The sequence below is a fragment of the Amblyomma maculatum genome, chromosome 3, assembly GCF_055883805.1.
Source record: "Amblyomma maculatum isolate TAMU_Amacu chromosome 3, ASM5588380v1, whole genome shotgun sequence".
NCBI lineage: Eukaryota > Metazoa > Arthropoda > Arachnida > Ixodida > Ixodidae > Amblyomma > Amblyomma maculatum.
Genome location: NC_139346.1, coordinates 121,412,579 through 121,420,331, shown reverse-complemented (window position 1 = coordinate 121,420,331; position 7,753 = coordinate 121,412,579).

The window sequence follows — 7,753 nt, the reverse complement described above, 5'->3', positions numbered from 1 at the left end:
GGCTTCACCACCACAAGCGATTACAGTGCAGCCTTTCGCACAAGCTCCTGAAGTTGCAGCTTCTATTGACTATCCTCCTATAGATTTCGCCAACCGGAATGCGCCGATGCCTGACGCCCCAAGGTATGACGTCGCCTCAAGTGCACATAGATCTTTCATTTGATCTACCAGGATTCCTGAGCAGTATGAGCATTCAGCCAGACCTACGACGCGCCCAGCTGTTCCTTGCTCTTATTCCCAACAGCATTTTCTACCTTCCCCACCGATATGCTACCGCTGCGGCGTCGAATGTCACATCGCCAGGTACTGTCGCAGTCGGTTCCCACCTCGCTATAACCGTCCGACGCCTCCAACAGTACCTAACAATTGGCAATACAGTCGCGTTTTTTAGCAATCCAATACCCAGAGTGGGTATTACCGCAACATCCATAACCAGAATCTCAGCGACCACTCCCCTGCATCTGATAGAAGTGTTACTCCTCCACTCGCCTTCCGTACGCGTCGTTCTCCATCACCGCGGGGGCGCACCATGTCGCCTCAGCAGGAAAACTAACCAGCGCGACCAATGGGGGTGAGGCCGCTGGAAATGTGCTGTGTGCCATCATCCCTCCAACTATAATGCTCAAAAACAAAATTTGTGTGTTTATTGATGGTTTGTATACATTAGCTTTGGTGGATACGGGGGCGACTGTGTCTGTGTCTGTGATCAGTAATCAGTTAGGCGCTTGTTGGGACGCAAAGTGATGTTTCAATATGACCATGCTTCAACGTTTTGTGGTGTGAGTAGAGAGGCGTTGCGGCCACTTGTTGTGTATAGTGCGCAAGTGACTGTGGGTGGTGCAATTTTTCAAGCCGAATTCGTAGTCGTACCCCACTCTACGCATGACATCATTTTAGGAATGGACTTCTTGAAGTTTTGTGGAGCTACCGTGGACTGCCGAAGTCAAGAGGTTCATTTTGACGGCTCGCATCTGCCGACTCTTTTTGGTAGTGGCCGTAATGAAGACACAGTTTTTAGTATTACCGAAGATACAGTAGTTCCACCTTTGTCTGCCATGTTCGTCCTCATGTCCGCTCCACTTCTTGACCACGTTTCATTTCAGGCCGTGGTGCACCCAGTTGACTCAGCATGCCTGAAGAAAAATGTTATTATCCCTCACTGTATGACCTCCCTGCATCACGGCAGTGCCTCGTTATGGACAATCAATCCATCGTCCGAGCCCGCAGTTTTACCAACGGTATAGAAGCTTGCCTCCTGTGGACCCGATGCGCCCCACGTCGTTGCTTTGGTCACAGATGCTACGAGTGCCACCGTACCTCTGCCTGCTGATGAAACTTCGATCATCCGCATGATCAGCGCAGATCTCAGCTCACCTCAACGCCGTACTTTTGTGGATATTCTTCCACCCTTTTCGCCTATGTCTGACTTTTCTCAAGCAGATGGACCGACCTCTCGCACTGCACACGAACCCATCATACCATCGACACTGGTTCGGCTCGTCCCATTCGTCAAAAGCCATATCGCGTGTTCCCATCTGAGCTCAAAGTCATTCATGAGCAAGTGGAGGACATGCTACGGAAGAAGGTGATACAGGAGTCACTTAGCCCCTGGGCTGCCCTTGTTATTCTTGTACGCAGGAAAGACGGTTCGTGGCGATTCTGCGTCGATTATCGGCGGCTAAATTCTGTTACAAAAAAGCACGTCTATCCTCTCCCTCGCATAGACGATGCCCTCGACTGCCTCTCTGATGCGTCCTATTTTTCTTGTCTTGATCTCAGACCTGGCTACTGGCAAATTCCAATGGACCCTGCGGATAAGAAAAAAAACAGCCTTCGTAACGCCAGATGGCCTTTATGAGTTTAATGTTATGCCATTCGGGCTGTGTAATGCGCCAGCCACATTTGAGCGCTTTATGGACACAGTTTTGCGCGGCTTAAAATGGGACATTTGTCTTTGCTATCTAGACGATGTCGTCACATTTGGGAAATCCTTCCAAGGACACAATGACCGTTTAGTACGCGTCTTGAATTGTCTGCACAACGCCGCCCTAATCCTGAACTCGAAAAAGTGCCGCTTTGGAGAGCGCCAAGCGCTGGTGCTAGGACACCTTGTCAATGGTGATGGTCTAATGCCGGATCCCCAGAAAACTGCCGCTGTTGAGTCTTAAACACCCGCAGACAGTGAATGAGTTGCGCAGTTTTCTAGGGTTGTGTTCTTATTTTAGGCGCTTTATACATCACTTTGCTGACGTCGCTTACCCATTGACGTGCCTTCTCAGCAAAAACTCCACTTTTGACTGGACACCAGACTGCGACGCGTTATTTCGTCAACTGAAGTTTCTTTTAATATCGAAACCCATCCTACGTCACTTCGATCCTGCTGCAGTGACAGAGGTTCATACGGACGCTAGTGGAATCGGTCGCGGGGCAGTCCTTGTCCAACGGCACGATGAACGCGAGCATGTTATCGCGTACGCAAGTCGTACTCTGAGCAAGCCGGAGCGAAACTACACAGTCACCGAACAGGAATGCCTGGCTGTAGTTTTCGCTGTGCAGCGTTTCCGTTCATATTTGTACGGACGGTCGTTTACTATCGTAACTGACCATCATTCACTCTGTTGGCTGCGGAATCTTCGAGACCCATGTGGTCGCCTCGCACGCTGGGCCCTGCGGTTACAAGAATATGACTTTGCCGTGGTGTACAAAATCGGGAGGCGTCATGCAGACGCAGATTGTCTTTCTAGGAGGCCAATGGCCACGACTGGACCTGACAGCGACGACTTCGACAATTATATATCGACCCTGGAGCCAGCGTTCCCCGAAACGAATGTTTTCAAAACGGAACAGCAAAATGGTACCTGTCTGCAGCCTCTCTTTGTCGCCGCCCAAGCCAGCGTACCTACAAGCCGTTTTTGTGTGCGTGATGGCCTTCTATGGAAAAAGTTATTCGCCTGTCGGTCAGCGATACCTACTCGTAGTTCTCAAGACGCTGTGCACGGACGTATTGCGTGTTACGCATGATGATCCAACTTCTGGGCATTTAGGATCGGTTTGAACACTCCACCGTGTTCAATAAAGATTTTACTGTCCCAGAATGCGCTCGAGGATTGAACACTAAGTTGCCAGTTGCAAGCAACGTCAACGCCACAAACGTGCAACTGCAACTCCATCTGGCTTGCTGCACCCTGTGAAGAACCCGACAGCTCCGTTTGATCAAGTCGGCATTGACCTCGTAGGTCCGTTTCCGAAGTCCGTGAATGGAAATCGCTGGATTGTAATCTGCGTGGACTATCTCACACGTTACTGTGAAACCGCCGCTCTTACATCTGCTACGGCGCATCAGGTGTCGCTTTTCTTGCTGCGCTCAGTCATCTTACGACACGGGCCGCCACGAATTGTCATCACTGATCGGGGCTGACAATTCACTGCTGATGTTGTTGAAGAGCTCATGCGTTTATGCGCCGTAACTTTCCGACACTCGACGCCATACCACACCCAGACAAATGGCTTGACTGAGCGCGTCAACAGAACGCTTATCAACATGCCAGCCATGTACGTGGACGCAGGGCATAAGAACTGGGACACCATACTACCCTTCATCACGTATGCGTCTAATACCGCCACGCATGAGACGACTGGGTGCAGTCCATTTTTCCTGCTGTATGCCAGACCGCCACGCTACTTCCTGGATACTACCCTGCCCTTCACAAGCCGTGAAGACCCCTGCCTGGCTCAGACCCTCTGGCTCGCCGAAGAAGCTCGGAGAATCACCCGATCACGGTCTGGTGCTTCACAAGAACGTTCTAAAGTGCGATACGACACCAGTCACCGGCGGGTCACGTACTCTGTAGGTGATTTAGTCTGGCTGTGGCGTCCAATTCGGCGCCGTGGCCTACATCAAAAACTCTTGGCCCACTATGACGGCCCATATGTAGTTGTCAAACGCAACAGCGATTTAACTTGTGCAATAGCCCGCCTGACAGCATCGGGTCGTCGGCCTGCCAAAACCGAACTATGTCATGTTGCCCGCTTGAAGCCGTGTCAGCCTCGCACGACTCCCGAACACGCCCAGAGGGCTTAGGTTGAGTAGGGGGGAAATGTCACGCCACTGACGACGAGGAAGAATTGTGCTGGTCTGGGAGAAGAAGAGGAGAAAGCGTTGGTGCCTGGGGGCTAGTAGGCTTCACCTTATCCCACGGCCATATCACTGTAAATAAACACCCCTTTTCTATTTCACCGTAACAATATTTTCACGTTGAGGTGGCAGCACTGGTGACAACAACAGCAGAGATTGAGGTAGCATTGAAATTACTTTTAGTGGGGCGACTTGCGCCCAAAGAGGAATTGAGAAACTGAGCGGCGGCGAACTGCGAAATGTAGACAAACCGGTCAAAGGACACTGGAAAAGCCTAGAAGAGCACGGCAACAGGTATGCATGGCTGAAATCACTCGAGGCAAACCTCGGAGCAGCGAGCGCTACGAAGAAAGCGATAAAGCCGCATTTTGCGATAGCGAGCACGACCAAAGTCTAGACGCTCGCTCCGTGCGCTACGATCACAGCGAAATGGCAAAGAAAAAAGATTGTAATGGATCGCAGTAATATCAGTGCGCATCTGAAAGCGTGCGAAAAACGCAATTAGCGAAATATTATCATTAGACGAAGTCCCTCTCATCAATATTTGATTTACACGTTTCACAGCATCGTAGCCTTTGTGGAACGTTATACTGGGCGCCTGTGCCTCGAGTGCCGTGAATAAAAGGAATGTTTTCGTATGTGTGCGTTTGGGGGGGGGGTGGTCACTGGCTTGCTAGCGATTAAATTCCTTTTGGCAATAAGCAGTGTCTTCAACATGAGATTAGTTATAAGAACTAGGCATGAGAACCATCATGCAGAATGTCAGGAATCATAATTGATGTTAAAATTGTGCGACTATTGTAAGGCATTACTGGCCCTATTACGCGGAAAGCGTCAGCGTGGAGGCATGTGATCGATCCATAGAGATACTTTAACAGCCGCCGCCATCATAGATGCGGCTAGTATGACGACCAGCGTGCACAACCGATTCCCCCGTAGCAAGCTGTCCCCCACACCTCCCCCTCTGGATCGCCTCTCTCGTGGCATTGGCTCGGACGATATCACTGGTGAACCTTCATTTTTTTCACTCTTACCTTATCTACAGTTATCACGTTTCTCATAGATAATAATTTATATAATAGTTTATTACGGTGCTTTCGCCCCATTGAAAACGAGGAGATGGTAGCGATTGGTATTCACTGCTCAACATTAGTAATAGTCTTACTTTTTGTAATTTCGAAAACGTGATTACTGTTGGTGACATAGCAGAACACATTTGGTCATTTCCAGTGATTATAGATCTTGATTGATTACGTCGGCGAAAGCGTATAATGGGAAGTCCCACAACGCCTTTTGACCAGCATGCATATGTCCACATCATCACTACCATCCCCATAAACAATCCTTAGAAGGACAAAGACCTTTCTAATAATATTGTGAGCCTTCTGTGGACCTTCTTTCATTTGTACATCCCATGATCTTCTTCTTTCATTTTTACATACCATCATCATCGTCCCGCGGCGCCGGCTCCGGCGCGCGCCTGAGTTCGTGATCGGATTAAAAACGCTAGACAAGGCTTGGCTGTCCTTGCCGTCACGACCTCGCCGTCTCGACCTAGCCTTCTTTTACAAGTGGTGGAGGCGAAATTTGATCCCCTTGCTGCCTTGGGCCCTGCCTCTCGCTGGAGCTACGTTCCGGTCGCCGTTTGGCAACTGCCACCATCGCTATGTCTACCGACAGTGCCCACGAACAAGCCGGACCCTCTACCTCGGCTACACCACCCCCTCCGACTGTGCCCACACGACAGCGCGACCCGCCGCTGTTCGCTGTTCGTCGCGATGAAGACGTCGATGACTGGCTTGACACCTACGAACGCTGCAGTGCCTACAACCGGTGGGACGATGCTCTGAAATTTCTCAACATCTCGTTCTACCTTATTGAGGTCGCCAGGACTTGGTTCATAAACCGCGAGCCCCACACAACTAACTGGACCACCTTCAAACAGCAGTTCCGACAGTACTTCGCCGACCCGGCAGTTCGGACTGAGATCGCGAAGACCAAGCTCGCTTCACGCCGTCAAGGTCCTGATGAGTCATATGCGTCTTACATAGAGGCCATACTTGCACTCTGCCGGCGTATTAGTCCCACCATGGCGGAACATGAACGAGTACACCACGTCTTGAAAGGAATCAATTCTGCGGCGTATAACATCCTAGTTGCTCAGAATCCTTCAACTATTGATTCCATTATTACGACCTGCCAACGCATCGACCAGCTGCAGTCCTCCCGATTGCAGCCCGCCAACGCTACTGGCCCGACCTATGCTGATGTCGACCTGCGGGCACTTATTCGGGCCATCATCCGCGAGGAGCTCCAGGCGCTCAAGCCTGTCTGTCGACACGGGTGCGAACACTCTTCTGCAACATCTAATGACGCAGGTCTTCGCAGCATCATCAAAGAAGAGCTGGCAACGATCACCGAACCTATAACATCTGGCCCTCCGGCACCCCGCTCAGTACCGACTTACGCGCACGTCACAGCATCCCCCCCTCCTTTAGTTCCCCCGCCTCGACCGGCACCAAACTACAATCACGTCAATGCAATAACGACGGCTCAACCTGCACCACCCTATTACGCACCTTGGCGCCCCTCCAAACCAATTTGCTATTACTGTGGCATCAGAGGACATATATCTCGCGTCTGTTGCCGCCGCCTCCAGAACGAGCGCCGTGGTTACGATACCTTTGAAAGTGACATCCCTCCAACGTCATATTATCAACGCCGGTTTACTCCAAGCCCACCTCGAAGGTCATCCCCACCTCCAGAATCCTTGTCTGAGCCTCGTGGAACCCATGCATCCCGACGTCGGTCCCTATCCCCCTATCGTCGCTCAGTTTCCCCTCTCCGACCCGCAACAACTATCCCTGTCCGCCATCCGGAAAACTAAGCGTTGCAGTTTCCGGAGGTGAAACTGCACTCTGCGAACTTATCAAATGTCCTCCAGATCGCCCGTATAGTGTGATTTCTGTTTTCGCTGAAGGATTACCGGTCGAAACATTGATTGATACAGGAGCTGCAATTTCTGTCATTCACGCTGATTTGTGCTACCGTTTGCGAAAAGTGACGGCACCATATGATGGGCCTGAACTCCGTGGAGCCAATGACGTGCCTTTGCGCCCTTTAGCAAAGTGCACCGTACGAATTGTTATTGACGGCGTCCGCCATCATGTGCAGTTTGCTGTGCTCTCACCATGTGCGCATCTGATGATTTTAGGATGGGATTTTTTGTCAACCGCTTCGGCGTTAATTTCTTGTGGCGACCGTGTTATCCATATGACAGACAGCGATTTTTCTTCTGAAGTTTCTGAACGACATCATCCCCTAGTTGCCGCCGCTGATACTGTTTTGCCTCCTCAGTGCGAAAAACTGCTTACCGTTGTTTCTGACCACATCACTGACGGGGACGTACTCATCGCACCATCTCATCGTCATCTTGCACGCGGTATCGCCTTCCCGTCAGGTCTTTTGAGGTTCTGCAACGGCTCAGCGACAGTAGCGGCCACTAACACTTCACGTGAATCCCTTGTGCTCCCAAAAGGAACTTCTCTCCCCTGCATGGTGGATGTTCAACCTTTGTCCTTGATGGTGCTCACCGCCCCTCTGCCTCAGCGCCGTGTT